This window comes from Macrosteles quadrilineatus, unplaced genomic scaffold, assembly GCF_028750875.1.
Source record: "Macrosteles quadrilineatus isolate MER2022 unplaced genomic scaffold, UCM_ALF_1.0 Scaffold_2__2_contigs__length_208266976, whole genome shotgun sequence".
Taxonomy (NCBI): domain Eukaryota; kingdom Metazoa; phylum Arthropoda; class Insecta; order Hemiptera; family Cicadellidae; genus Macrosteles; species Macrosteles quadrilineatus.
In genome coordinates, this window is record NW_026542595.1 from 75,430,121 (window position 1) to 75,444,561 (window position 14,441).

A 14,441-nucleotide genomic window follows, 5' to 3' on the forward strand; every position below is an offset into this window, starting at 1 on the left:
TAGTGATTAAACTTAACTGAATTTTAATTTCTATTATAGTATATTTTCCCTTTGAATACATGTTCTTGTTAAATTCAATTATATGTAAATTATTTTTTACATTCATAATTATTTTGTTCTTTTTATATATTTCTTCATTACATTTAAACAATATAAACTAAATTTTATACTGAGCTAGGTATGTGTACACTGGCTATGTAGTCTGCAACTAAACCAAGATTAGTTTTACTAAGAACTAATGAGCGCGCGCAAAAAAAGTCATATCTGGGTTATTTTTTCAATGGTATTTCAATACTGAGCTTTAATTACGTTTGCGTAGAAGGTAATTAAGATGTTTTTTTGAGAAAAGTTAGTAGTTAAGTGTGAAATAAACTAATTTGTCAAAGTATATGCATCAACTACCAAACTACGCCAGTTTACGTAATATCCATAAGAATAACATATACATATTTAATTTGAACTTGTTGTAATATTCTCCGTGACTAATACCGTACAAAAACACTTTATTATACTCAATTATTTGTTTTTGTAAACTCTGAATTTATTTATTTAAGATAATTGTTTAAAGTTGTTGTTTAAGCTAGTTAATGTTAGTTTTCTATAGAAAGGTACAGTTTAAGTGGAAAAAACAATGATAGCAGATCTTGACAAGAAATAAGGAAAACCAAAGTGTAATATGGATAAGGACTGACCAAGGGACACAAGTACGTTGTTGTCAAGAACAGGGGTTTCTCAATGAGCTGCAGACAAGCCAAATTTGCCTGGCTTTTGTAGCAAGTTGTTTATAATAAATTGTTGTAAGATTGTATGATTTTTAAAGAAATAAAATAAATCCCTTAAACTGGTGACAAGTTGAAGAGGAGATACAACTAGCCGTAGGTACAACTAGACGTAGGTACAAGTAGGCGTAGGTACAACTAGTCGTAGGTACAAGTAGTCGTAGGTACAAGTAGTCGTAGGTACAAGTAGTCGTACGTACAAGTAGACGCAGACGTATGAGGTACAAGTAGACGGTGACGTTCCCGACTAGTTGTACCTGTAGATTTTTAAGAGGTACAACTAGACGTAGAGACAACTAGTCGTAGGTACAACTAGACGTCCGCACCATCGTCAAGTTGTATCTACAGCTTTGGACGGGGTACAACTAGACGCCTGTCACCAAAATGCAGCAGGTACAACTAGACGCCGGTACAAGTAGACATCGCCCCTTCCCTGGGGCTCTTCCTGCACCGACCACCCTACACTGGAGCTCCGGAAGAGAGCGGTTAAACCGTAACCATTATTGTAAGATGGGGATCATGCTAAGGGGGATTAGAAGAAATATACTACATTCAAACCAGCTGTGTCTATAATAGAGTTGCTGACATTGCGGCAAATTAAGATTGGTACTGTAGTCTTGAATTAATTGTGTTCTTGATAATATACACTGTTTGTTAGATGCATTGTTTAAAAACACTTTATAATCATCCTGGATAACCTCTCCCATCCTTTTTATGTCCATAACGGGAATGTTGCTGGAAGTCAACAGTCCCGGAAGATCAAATAATTTATACCTGTGCCGCTAGGTCAAAAACTACAATGTTTGCAGTGTCTGTAGATCAAAAGTCCCAGTAAGTCAAATAATACAGTCCGAGCTAAAAACGTGGTCTATGTTAAAGCAATTGACTTATTGGGAATTTGACCTAATGCAACAGCAGTTTTAATATAACGAAATACGGTAAAATACAAGTTCAGTTTCGCAGTCAACAGTGCCGGAAGATCAAAAGCAATAAAAGTGAACGTCGATTCAGTGTAAAGTAGACCTCCTGCAACGCTTACTACACCAACAAAACTCGCTTTTAGTTACTTCGTGTTTTGTCATAATTAGAATAGAGCTAAAATTATCATATTTGGTACATAGCTTATCTGTTAATGCTTCTTGCCAACTGTTTGGTCAACACTGTAAATAGGTATAGCCTTTCGTCAAAATTTGTGGCATAAAATACCCGCAAGGACGATCTGAAAATTTCTGGTTATTATATACGTTTGTAAAAGGAGATCCATTTAATTGTAGAACTATTTTATGAGTTAAAATGTAGTCTACATATAAACTGTGTAAATGTATTACGCTTTCGAAGGGTTGAAACCTGTCCAAACAATCATATATATTATTAAAACGTAAATGGGGTTTTTACACGATTCTGAATCAACCAGACGATGGATTTTCATTAGTTTTGTGTTGAAAGAAAGACAATTTTGAGAACTAGGGAATTTCAAAGCTATAATTTAAAATTAGTGTCCCAGTTTTTTTATAAATTAAGTTTTAGTTTTTAAAAAGTCTAGCATCCGATGCTAACCTTCTCCAATAAGTCAATGCTTCTAGCTAGCTTTTAGTACAATATAATTTGCAGCTGTAACATTCAGCATTTGTGACACAAATTCAGTATTTGGAAGAAAATTCAAATACATACTTATGGTTGTCTTATTTATACTATGTGTAGTGCTGACCATTGATACATTTAATTCTTCGGTACGAGGATGGCAGATTAATTAAATATGCATAGTAAAATACAGTAGTAGGATGTTCAAATGATTTTTTAAAGTATTCTTTGTAATCATCGATTTGTTTTAGTCCAATATAATTTGTTTTAACTAACAGCTGGTTGAATGTGCTATGTATACTTATAAAAGGCAAAGCCCTCACTGACACACTCACTCTCACTCACTCATCATCACTAATTCTCCCACTTCCCATTTACCTAGGAGGCTGAAATTCGATACACCGATTCTTTGGGCATTAAATAGGAAAACTGAGTAATTTTTATTATGATAGGGCATTCGAGCTTCGCCCCAGTGGCTCTGGAGTTTCCCATGTTAACCTTATGATTTTTCATATTTAAAAGGAATTAATGAATCTTAACAGCTGTGTCAATTAAACAATTTATGACAACAGCTAATTTGAAACCAAAAGCTGAGTGAGCGTTACGAACGAACTTCAACCTGGAGGCGAGTTAACCCCAAAGCAAGTGAGCTCAGCGAACGAGCTCCAACCTAAAGGTGAGTGAGCGTAGCGAACGAAATTCAGCCAGGACGTGATTGAGCCATGCGAACGAGCTCATCTTGAAAATTAATTAGTTAAACGGGGCAAAGCCAGCGGGTACAGCTAGTTATTCTATAGAATTATTAGGTTTTTAGCGAATTTCGCATATAGGGAATAAGCTATTACCGTAGTACTCATGGCAACACCTGGACCCGGGACCGATGTAATTTTTCGTTTTGAGTCCCTAGAGGCCAAAAACACCATACGTTCAAATTCATATATATGTAAGTGTATAAGACATTTTGGGGACTTGACTTTTTCGGGTCTCAAGAATTTATACGAAAATACACTATTGATTTCCGTATGTGTATAAGACATTCTGGGCACTTGACTTTTTCGGGACTCAAGAATTTACTACTTTTCGAGGACCTGTGCAAATTATTCCATTCCAAATGCAGCGCGTTATCGATCTTCACCCTTGTGTGGGCCTCCCATTCACTGACGGAATGTCTCGTGGCGTATGACGACCGGATATAAATAGTCACTTTACACTCACTTATCTCGTTATTTTTTCAGCATATTCGTTGACCCGTCTGCAGGTCTTATGTTGACGGGCTGTCAGAGCGTCTGTTGCAATAACTGGAATTCCTTATGTATGTATGTAATGCTGCTGATTACGGTGAAGTATTGTGAGAAATTTCACCTAATCTTTAAAGTTACCCATTAAATTCATAGAAATAATAATATTTAACTGTTTGACGAGTACCCCTATTGTATTCAAAGTACTAAACGGCCCAACCCAATATTTAATACAAGCCAAAGGTGTCTTATAGATTCCGAGTAAATTATTATAAACTATCAAATGGAGCATGTAAAGTGCATTATAAATAATCAACAAACCCTAACATAATTGACTATTGATTCAGTTACTGATTCGGGAATTACAATTGCTGATGATAACTGAATGCTCTGACCTGAAGCAGTGTTCTTCTTTACTTCTTTACCTATAAAACACATGGGATACAGCCTTTCTTCACTGATCACGTAATGCGTGATTTTCTATAAAGTCTTGGAAAAATAAAAGGAAAAATAGATAGAATACAGGTGTACTGTATGTGGTTTACACACAAATATTCATCAAACTGTGTGATAGTTTGTTATAGCAATGAACAATTTGAGAGTATCGTATTGTTTAAGTCGATAGAAAATCTCTGTTGATCCTGTTTTACAAGCAAACCAAAAAGATACAGTAGTCACCACTCTATGCGACATATTCTAACCAGAAAATTGTAATCGTATGATTCTATAAGCATTGGTAGGATTGCAAAGTACTACACAAACATTATTACAAGGGTAATAACAGTCACAATTTCCGCTGACTTTAAAAGAGTCAACTAAACTATTATACTAATGGACACACAACTAAATGGAACAACTAATGGAAATTCTCACGATGTACATTCGTTCGATATAAGCATTGAGTATACACGTCAGTACATACGTGTATACCCAATGATATAAGCAACGGTTCTTGCAATTTATTGCTTATTGTTTTTTAGAGTTGTTTTCGGACTTACTCTGTTTTCGGACTTACTCACACTCGTATGAGGTTTTCCACGTTTGTCATTGATAATGTAGCCATGTTGCTTTGAAATGGCGACCATACAAATGTATGCATTTTAAGCCAAGTATGAATGGAGATGAGTGTGGGATGAGTGGAGCGATCTTGTTGTCCTGTTTGTGACTAAGGCCGACATAATCCTTAGACACAGCTGTTAATTAATAGTGCATACAGCCAATTAATAGCAGCAGAGGTCAAGTTTGGTATCAAATTAGGCCTAAAGGTTTTATTCATAAAAATACATAGCCGCAAACCCAAACTCAAACGATGATGATGATAATAACGTTAATGATGTCGCTAAAACGTATCGTTTGAAATTTAACAGCTGAAAATAGATAAATATTTGTATGTAAAAAATACAAAATGGTGGATATCTATGGTTAACGAAACGATTTCGGAAAAAATGTTATCCTTGATTTTCTGTTTATTTTGACCTAAGGAATTACTAGGTAAAGTATCTCCCCGCTTATTTTTAACACCCTGTTTATGATGTATTCTTATAAGTGAAAAATGTAAGCTGGTAATACAGAAAGATGTTTTATAAATGATATGAATGTACTGGTGATCTGTATATTCATCCTTTTCTTGTTCTTAGAACTGTAAATTAAAAGTCCACTCAGCAGTCGCATCGTAGGATGTAGTTCTTTCCATGCGTTGCGAAATGCTAAATTTGCCGTCCTCTTCAACCCAAGTTATCTATTGAACCACTGATTGTAAAAAATTCAAAAAAAATATATTTTACGCATCACACTTTTGGCTACAACTTTGCCACAGACGAAACCTCTCTAACCCAAAAACAAAAAAATCTCGCATGCTAACTTTTTCATGTTAGAAATCACGATTTAAAACTATTTCACCATACATATCAATTTTTATTAATTAGATCGGTAAATAGTTTAAAGTTCCAACAAAATAGTCATCGAGTAGGACTAACCAAGAAGCTCTGTGCCAATTTTCAAAATTTTAGCACAACTTTAAGTACACCAAAACACGAAATTATTGAAGTCATGCGTCGAGAGGACTATCGTTGTTTTTAACAGATTATACTTTTGACCTTCCGGCACTGTTGACTCAGCGAAACTGAACTTATATTTTATCTTATTTCGTTATATTAAAACTGCTGTTGCATTAGGTCAAATTCCCAATAAGTCAATTGCTTTAACATAGACCACGTTTTTAGCTCGGACTGTACTATTTGACTTACTGGGATTTTTGATCTACAGACACTGCAAACATTGTAGTTTTTGACCTAGCGGCACAGGTATAAATTATTTGACCTTCCGGGACTGTTGACTTTCTGCAACGCGTCCTTCATAACGTGCCCAACAGTCTATTTTCTAATCAACACAAACAAACTAATGGGTTTTGTTAATAAAGTAAAATACAATTAGCTCGTTTTACAGCAAATAATCATTGGTCTTCTCAATTACATTTTGATAATGACAAAACTTGATAAATACTCTTGAAAACTTACATCTTCGATTAAGTAATCTTTTTGCTTTGACGTAGAGAACATTATCCAAAAATGAGTTTTCAAAGAGTTCGTTTTATCATATTACTCAGGCAGGGTGAGAACATGATTTTAAAATTGAACGTGGTATACTCACATGGACATTAGAAAAAGTATAACTTACTGTGTTCGCCAAATGTTGGTATCCTGAAACAAAAATAAAACACATGAATATTGAATCATTCACTGCACTACAAAACCTTACATGATTAATTAATCAACATATCAAAGATTACCATAACAAAATACAAACGTAGCATGGACATCATGAAATTTAAGAGTAAAGTAGTCACAAACCTTCGTTTTATTATAAAGTAAATGTAAACCAAGTTCTCAAAAGGAAATTTGCTACAATTACCACGATTGGTTACAGGATGTGTAACGTCTTGCATTGTTTCGAACGAAAATGTTTATAGCAGCGGTACAACTACAAGAAAAGTTGCTTTATTCCATCTCCCAGTTGGCTAGGAACATTGTTTTATCAAAACAAACGAGTTTGCACAAACTGTACTGTATTCCCTATTGCATCCTTCATCAAGCAACGGAGTAAAAATTGGATTTAACTAGCATAAACTTTTTCTAGCCGTCTTGGCTTCAGAACATCATAATCTTAAATTATAAATTGCATAATCCATGACCTTACCATGAAGACCATGGTATTAGCTGTGCCAAAATTATTAGTGCCTTCCTTCATATCTGAGGGTTGTTGGTTATATTCTGGATATTTCAGCACCGCATTGGCGTGTTATCGAAGACAAAGCCGTCATATCTACGCCACAGTTGCGTGTTGCGTATATCGACCAAGGTTTGTGGACCTACAAAATTGACACGTAAACCAGTCTTTGTCACCAGCACCAGGCTGCGATGCGGAATGACTTCTCTATACAGTAGTATATCAGCTGAATTAATATAAAGTCTGGAATCGTTTTTTCTCCTTTTTTTGCCCTAACGGACAATATTGTGTAAAGTAATTTTACTTCAAATTTCTGTGTAATAAGAATGGGTGTACTTTCATGGTGTTTATAGACATACCCGATGTGAAGATTTAAGAGAGTACCAAAACTTTAACTGCATAAATCGTCAAGATTTAATTAAAATAGGGAATGGCTTAAATTTTGTTGTGGGTTAAGTTAGTGACCTCTATTCAGTTTTCATTGTTCTCATTATTATACAGAGACATTTTTAATTAGGTGTTACTTCATGTAGGTTTAAATCTAAAATTTAACACTAATCTCAACAATGTGTGTTAAACATTTCAGTAGGGAGAGAACCAGGTATTTGAGAATTAGTAGAGACTCGTAAGTTTCCAATGGATCACTGAAATTTGTAGCAACCCCTTTTAATCTACGTAATAACCTTAAATTCAAGTTGTTCAAATCCAAAATTGCATCCGAACACTAATGTTAGAAAAGATTATGCCCCTTAGGCTAAGTTTTGATACAAACAAATCAGTAAAACGGTTAAGTGCCGATACGTGTGCATACTAAAGTACATAACCAATATTAAAGTACTAAAATGTTACAGCTTCAAAATCAGGGCAGGCAAGTCCAAGCGTAATTTAGTTTACTTGGCGATCTTCATTTGACCACACCAAGAAACAAGCTGCAGCTAGCTCATGGATGCAATATTTTTGTTTACACTTTGAACATTACACGGTAGTTCAGCCTCCTCAGTTGTCAAGTTGTTCGTAGATGTTTCTCAGTATATTTCACCAAGGTATGTTGTCACCGAGTGTGAACCACGAGACAGTTGGTCCTGCCGTGGTACCACATACCTACGTGTAATTATGTAAAGTACAGGTTCACTGAACCACCGACCTGCCTGCTGCTTGGTCCCTCTACACCGGTCCCCTAACTAATGTCTTCTCATTAACATTTTATTTATTGGTTCATATAAATTACTTTAGGATATTAATGTCCATTTAACATATCCTGGACACTAAACCACAAACAAATGGTAAATGTGACGAAATAAGTTTGAGGTAAACCAGTTTGGTATTTCAGTGTGTCTTTTATTACACTATCCTAAATTTTATCGTGTAGACTAGTCGATTTTATATCGACAGAGCAATAGTTGTAAAATTCTTGCCTACGGGCCACGAGCCACCCAATTTTTAAAGTGTTTTTTTACAGGATCGCAACATGTTTAACTTACTAATTTGCAGCTGTGCTAGTATGGATTAAAAAAACTGGATTTTTCTTCTTGTAAGATTAGAAACTGTTACAGTGAACAAAAATGGAATACATTTACAGTGTCTTTAAACTATCGTAAACAACGTACCTAAACATCACATAAAACTGTGTATGACTAAGCGAGTGGCCTTAACATTTAAATTTCGCTCCGTAGTTCACTTATTAACGACCCGAGGTAAAAGCTAGGTTGCGTAAAACGGAGTAGGCGATTTCATTGTTGAAAATCAAAGATATAAATAGTCTTTGACGGCCATTGCGATAAACCGTAAATAGGCTACTCTAGTACTTAGCTGTAGGAACCTCTGCCATTGCTTCAGTGAAGGCCAATGCCAAACATTGTATCAGATGCTTACTCTTTGCCAGAAGCCACACATCTGTTAGCCGAGTTTGTTTACAAAGCCTGTTGTACACGTCATTCTTCAAGTCTTCACTCACCAAATAGATTTCTCGGAGTCTATTAATCACTTTGTTCTAAGTACGCAAAGTTTACAAGCATTCAACGGTTTACCTCTGCAAAGAGTTTACTAGAATAGCAGCGTTTACTGATAAGATATTATATGCGTAGCTTGACTCCATTTAGGATAATCATTATCATTATCAATTTAGATGGGGACGCTATCTATGTGCGTATTTGAACCCAAATATGAGTGAAAGATGAGTAGGATGATGGTGTGAGATGATCTGTGTGGACAACAATATTCTAGTATTAAGACCGAAATACTCTTCTCGGTGTCTTAACCTTGTGTAAAGGATGAGGATGGAATGATGAGAAACACCTTCGTATCTTTGCTAATGACTATACATAAAATTGTATTAGATTAGATGAATTTGGACTAGGGTACGTATTTTAAGGCCAAAAAGAGTGAGTGCGGGTGGGTTGAATAAGTGAGATCTTTAAGATGGAAGCTTTGAACATTGGTCAGGAATATATTTGTTGAGATCGCAGGGATTAGGGATAGATGGTTTCTAACTGTCAAAAATTACTTCTCTCAGAATTGAACCAGCTACTCTCTGATTATTTTGTGATAATCCGACACAGCTAAAAAAAATTTTTGCACCGCAACGTATACACTGAGATAACTCACACTGAGAAGCGTGAGGTTAATTTTTTTTGTATGACAGTTTACTTCAGCATTGTACACTGTGAAGGTGGTGGAATGGACCTTTGGTCTAAACCTTCACATGTAAAATAAACAAGTTATCAAGTTATTATCAGGCAAGTACCATAACCAATAATCTACTTATTATCCCTACTCTTCACTGTGAGGAAAACCACACATCAGCAAACCTGATTTTACTTACGACCTATTTACAGGTTGAAAAGGAATATTTTAGCACTTAATAAGAGTGAGACGATATAGAGAGTGAGTGAGTGAGATGATATCTCACGCCAGGACGGTAGTGAGTATGGCGAGTGACCGTGAACTATGACCCAGTAGTCTGCAACTCCGCCGTGCTTTGTTCCTCGTCCTCCAACAGAGCCAACTAATCTACTTATGGGGTTTCAAGGAGTTCTGCTCCTCACGATGTTGGATCATACGCTCAAAGTTCAATGTTGAAACCATAGTAGGTAAAATCGGTGTTTTAAAGACGTAGTGCATGTTCTTTCTCAAGAAACTTTAAATCTGAGCCCTTAATGAGCATTCTGGGCATTTTGACTGTTGTGTGTTAAACTTGAAGCTATATAAGTGCTATATATATACATAAGAAGCTATACAAAAAATAAAACTCGCATTATACCCACAATAAGAAACAGTTAGATAAACTTGTATCAGTTACTGCCTAGCAAGTGTTATAAAGCCGCAACCCCACTATGCAAAATCTTATCAAAACTGCCGAAGAATGAATAAGAACACAGTTTTTTTATTGCTACCAGATCGATTACTCCAAACTAAACAGGTATCAAATCGCGTTCTTAAAATTTTCTCATTAATATGGAGGAAAATAGTGATTTTTTCAACAATTTTTTTTATTCTGTAGATTGTCCATTTCTTTTATATTATGAATTCAAATGAACCATTTAAGTTGCAAGGTTAATGTTGTATGTATTTTTTATTCGACAACTTCATTACCAACGCATTATATTTTTCTACGTGGGGACTCTATTTCCAGAGAAACCTTTATTTCTAGTTGTATGGGTGAATAAGGTTGTAGAAATAACCAGTGTTATTTTCTTTGGTTTGTTATATTATAATTCGCGACGTGACCATCTATTGAAACTAACATTGTTTACAAATAAAATATTTGTATATCGACAGGTTTAGTTTCAATATCGAAATTGGAGATACAATTTAAGAGTATTTGTTTTGCTACAGATGCGAAAGAAGAACCAGACAATTAAAATTCAAGTAAATAAACAGTAATGCTGAATAAATTGTCATTAAAATCTTAAAGCTGAACTGCCTGTGTCGGCCAAACTTGATATACGGCTAAATGGCTAACCGATACGCCTTATTGCACTATAACCAGATTTGCCATGAAATATGACAGGCAATAAAGACGTTGTATAACAGTCCCGTTTTCACAAAATACCTTTAATCAACGACCACTCGATGCGCCATCAACCTGTTCTAAAATGTGAAAACACTGATGTTAAAGTTCATTTCCGTTGTGCATAAGTTGTTTACAGCAAGTTGTGTTACGTTGCACACTATATGACATTTCTTCGAAGTCGTCAAGCAGCTTTATCTGAGAAGTGGTGAAAGTGTGATAACCTTTATCAGAGGTGGAGTTGAGTGGTTGGTTCTGACTCTAGGGTGACAAATGACTCAATTTCCAGATCTTAAACTTCAAGGTTGTCTCAAATGCAGGTAAGAAAATGGAAAGACAAACATTCCATTAGTTTATAATGGCAACAGAGACGTTGCGAGCTGTCAAAATGTTTATTTTGCAATGGTGCCAAAGCACAAAAGTGGACAAGGATGCAATCTCAGTCTATATATACTTATGATTTAAGAGTGTTGAATTGATTACATGCTGTTAGATTCAATAGCGAATTAGTTGTTGAATTAGTGAAGGAAGTTATTCTCTGTCCGTACTGGTGAGCCCTGAAGGATCAGGACACCCTCAAACTCAATCTGACCTATGGTTCCTGGGATCACGGAATATCTCTCTGGACCGACCTATATCTCTCTGATGGGGAAGACTATTCATAGGCCTATATCTCGTAGGGGGCGGACTGAGGATTTCGCTCTCCTCAGGTCACAACTCAATAATTATTCGACGAAGAAGCTGATGATTTTATAATTGCCCCTCCTCAGCCCGTATTCCGCGGTCGCCGGGATGGTAAGTGAGTCACATAAAAAATGTGGTTTTATGATTTTTAACTCAATTTATTGTATGAAAAGGTTGAAAACTTTAAATTTTTTCTACATAATATTCGTGTTTCATATACCCCTGGTTTTATAATCACTCAGACCTAATGAATAAGTAATTTCGAATAAAATCATTGTTTGGCTAACCGATGCAAGACTATAATCTAAGTGGTGGAATGACAAAATGCAGTAACGAATAGGGTAGACGGCATTAAATAATACGACGGAAATTTATAAAATCTTACAGAATTTCAGTATAAGTCAAAATCAACTATTAAAATAGATATCGCACCACTGCCGTGCTGTTTACAGATTCCAATTCTTGAAAGGATGAAAGTTCAAATCCGTCCCACATTTTTTAAAACAGTTTGTTTCCACCAATTCTAACAGACTTCCACTTGAACAACCAGACGTTCTGTTGTGCGTGTCTGTTGCAGTCTTTAATCCTTACCAGATGCGAGCGCGAGACGCGGATCTCGCCAATCTAGGGTACAGAGGGGGGCAAAGTCGTGCACACCACATCTGGCTCTGCCCACAACAACACAACTGTCAAACTCAAAACCAGCCCGGGATAAAGAGGCTGTTAAAAGCCTATCCGTCACTCCGGCTGGAGGCTGGACAGTTATGCGAATGTTTCGCTAATGACTGCTGAGGCTGAGCTGTCGTCACGACCTGGACATTACTGCGTTACGCGTTACGGCTCTAGTACAGCACCAGGCGATAGTTTGATTTACGGCTATGACAGTTTATCTCCGATCGAAGTAAACCACGACCTAGGTAAATTTATGTACATACTACAGCAGAGTAACCGTTCGTCGTACGGCGTTGGCGTTAAGTATAAAATGCTTATTGCAGTTATACTTGGCTTTGCGTTTGCAATGGGAGAGGACATGGTTTAAGGTTTTTTTTAATTTACGGTGTGCTATAGTATAGCATAGCACATCTTCTATAGACATAATGTTCACAACAACTAAACAATAGATAAAGTAAAGTTCTCATTGTATATCACTGCTATAGCTGTTTATTGCTAGTTGGTTCAAATTAAAAAAAAAAGGTTATTAGTGCTGCACCTTGTTGGTAAATCTTATAACTTTTTAATGCTTTTCCATATCATAGAACCAACTTTTATAGTTAAAAACAGCTGACTAAATTCTTTAATTCCCTTTAAATATGAATACTCATAAGGTTAACATGAGGAATTACAGAGCCACTGGGGTGGAGCCCGAAAGGACTTTTGGGATAAGAATATGCATATATGTTAATCGGGAATGTAAGCTATCATCATGCCAAATTTCAGCCCAATCCGTCCAGTGGTTTATGCGTGATTGAACTTCAAACACACAAACAAACAAACAAACAACACACGCAAACTTTCACATTTACAATATTAATATTAGTAAGATAAGATGTGGCTGCAAGTGATAAACCTTGTGAGGGATAGTATTTGTCACTAGTTAAGTGGGGCTTTCCAAAAGGAAATCGCGAACTAGATAAATATATGGATATATGAGTGTCATTCCATATATTCAAATCCCCCCTTTAACCCCCCCCCTTGTAAATAAAAAAAACTATTTTAACTTCTTTTTACTAATACCAGAAGAATAACATGTTTCTGATCATTTGTATGGAAATAATAATAACTAAAAAAAATAATAAAATAAAAGTAATAAAATAATAAAAAGATGAAATAAACACAATCACTCCAGTGACAAGTCTACCTAGATACTAATTCATACCAGAAGGAATAGAGGCACATAAAGTTAAGCAGTATCACAGTCTTTCCATAGATAAAACATATTTGTTTTGGTTAGTTAATGGTACTTCTCATAATCAAAATACAGCGGTAACAATCCAATAATGCAACAAGAAACCTAACAAATTCGTACTTAGTTGTTTACAACGGTTAGCAATCACGCAGAAGACCTACAAGGTGACTCAAACGTCCGATAAACATTATTTAGACCTAATCTAAAAGCTGAAAACCTTGTACTTTAAAGTGCACACTTAACACCCACCCAATATGAGGAGGGAAAGGCAGTTAGTTATCAGAGATGACTAATAAGATAACAAGTGATAAGAGATAAGCAAGAAGGTCGTGTTATCATTACGTGTCTTTTAGGTAATAACAGAACGCTTCTGCTCTTGAAGCTGATAAGGGGTTATTGCTCCATCATAATCATCATCATCATCGTCGTCGTCGACCTATAATCATTTACCTTTCATTGCCTTTGAAGTTTAGGAGATATCTCAAATTTAAATGTGAATGTGGTAGGGTCAAGACATTACTGTTAGCACAAGTAGAAAAAAGAATTTAACGTTTATGGTCAACACCAGAGTTTGCTATTACTTTGTATAAATACCCCCGCCGCAGCAAACCTGCCGACTAAGCGAAATTCCATTTGTCTGAATTGATTTTCAGTTAAATATATTTTAATAACATTAGGTTTAACGAGTACCTAGGTTTGCTGCTACAAGGAAACTAATAAAGTGTGTTTTTGAGTAAAATATTGATAGCTTAGTAAAAAATAAATAAATTTGCCAAGTTTGATCAAAATATATCCATAAACTACAACATTTGACAATATTCTCCATAAGAATAACATGGGAATTTTAAATTTACAATTTTTTTAATTTTCTCCGTTACTAATAATCGAACAAAAATACTTTTATATACTAAATTATTTGTTTTTTTAAGCTCTTTAAAAAGGTCTAAAGAGAAATTGGGAAATTTTGTGTTTTGAGGGTCAAAAGTGAGAAAACCCAATTTTTACCCCATAAAACCCCT

General features: G+C 35.5%; 1 protein-coding gene across 1 annotated transcript in view; it reads right to left on the minus strand.

The window, feature by feature from the left end:
• Positions 1–14,441, minus strand: part of LOC128984436 (uncharacterized) — a 220,207-nt gene that overhangs the window by 177,339 nt on the left and 28,427 nt on the right. Inside the window, exon 2 of the mRNA XM_054403756.1 lies at positions 6,275–6,297. The gene's annotated coding sequence lies outside the window, so the exon portion shown is untranslated. The remainder of the gene's footprint in view (positions 1–6,274; positions 6,298–14,441) is intronic.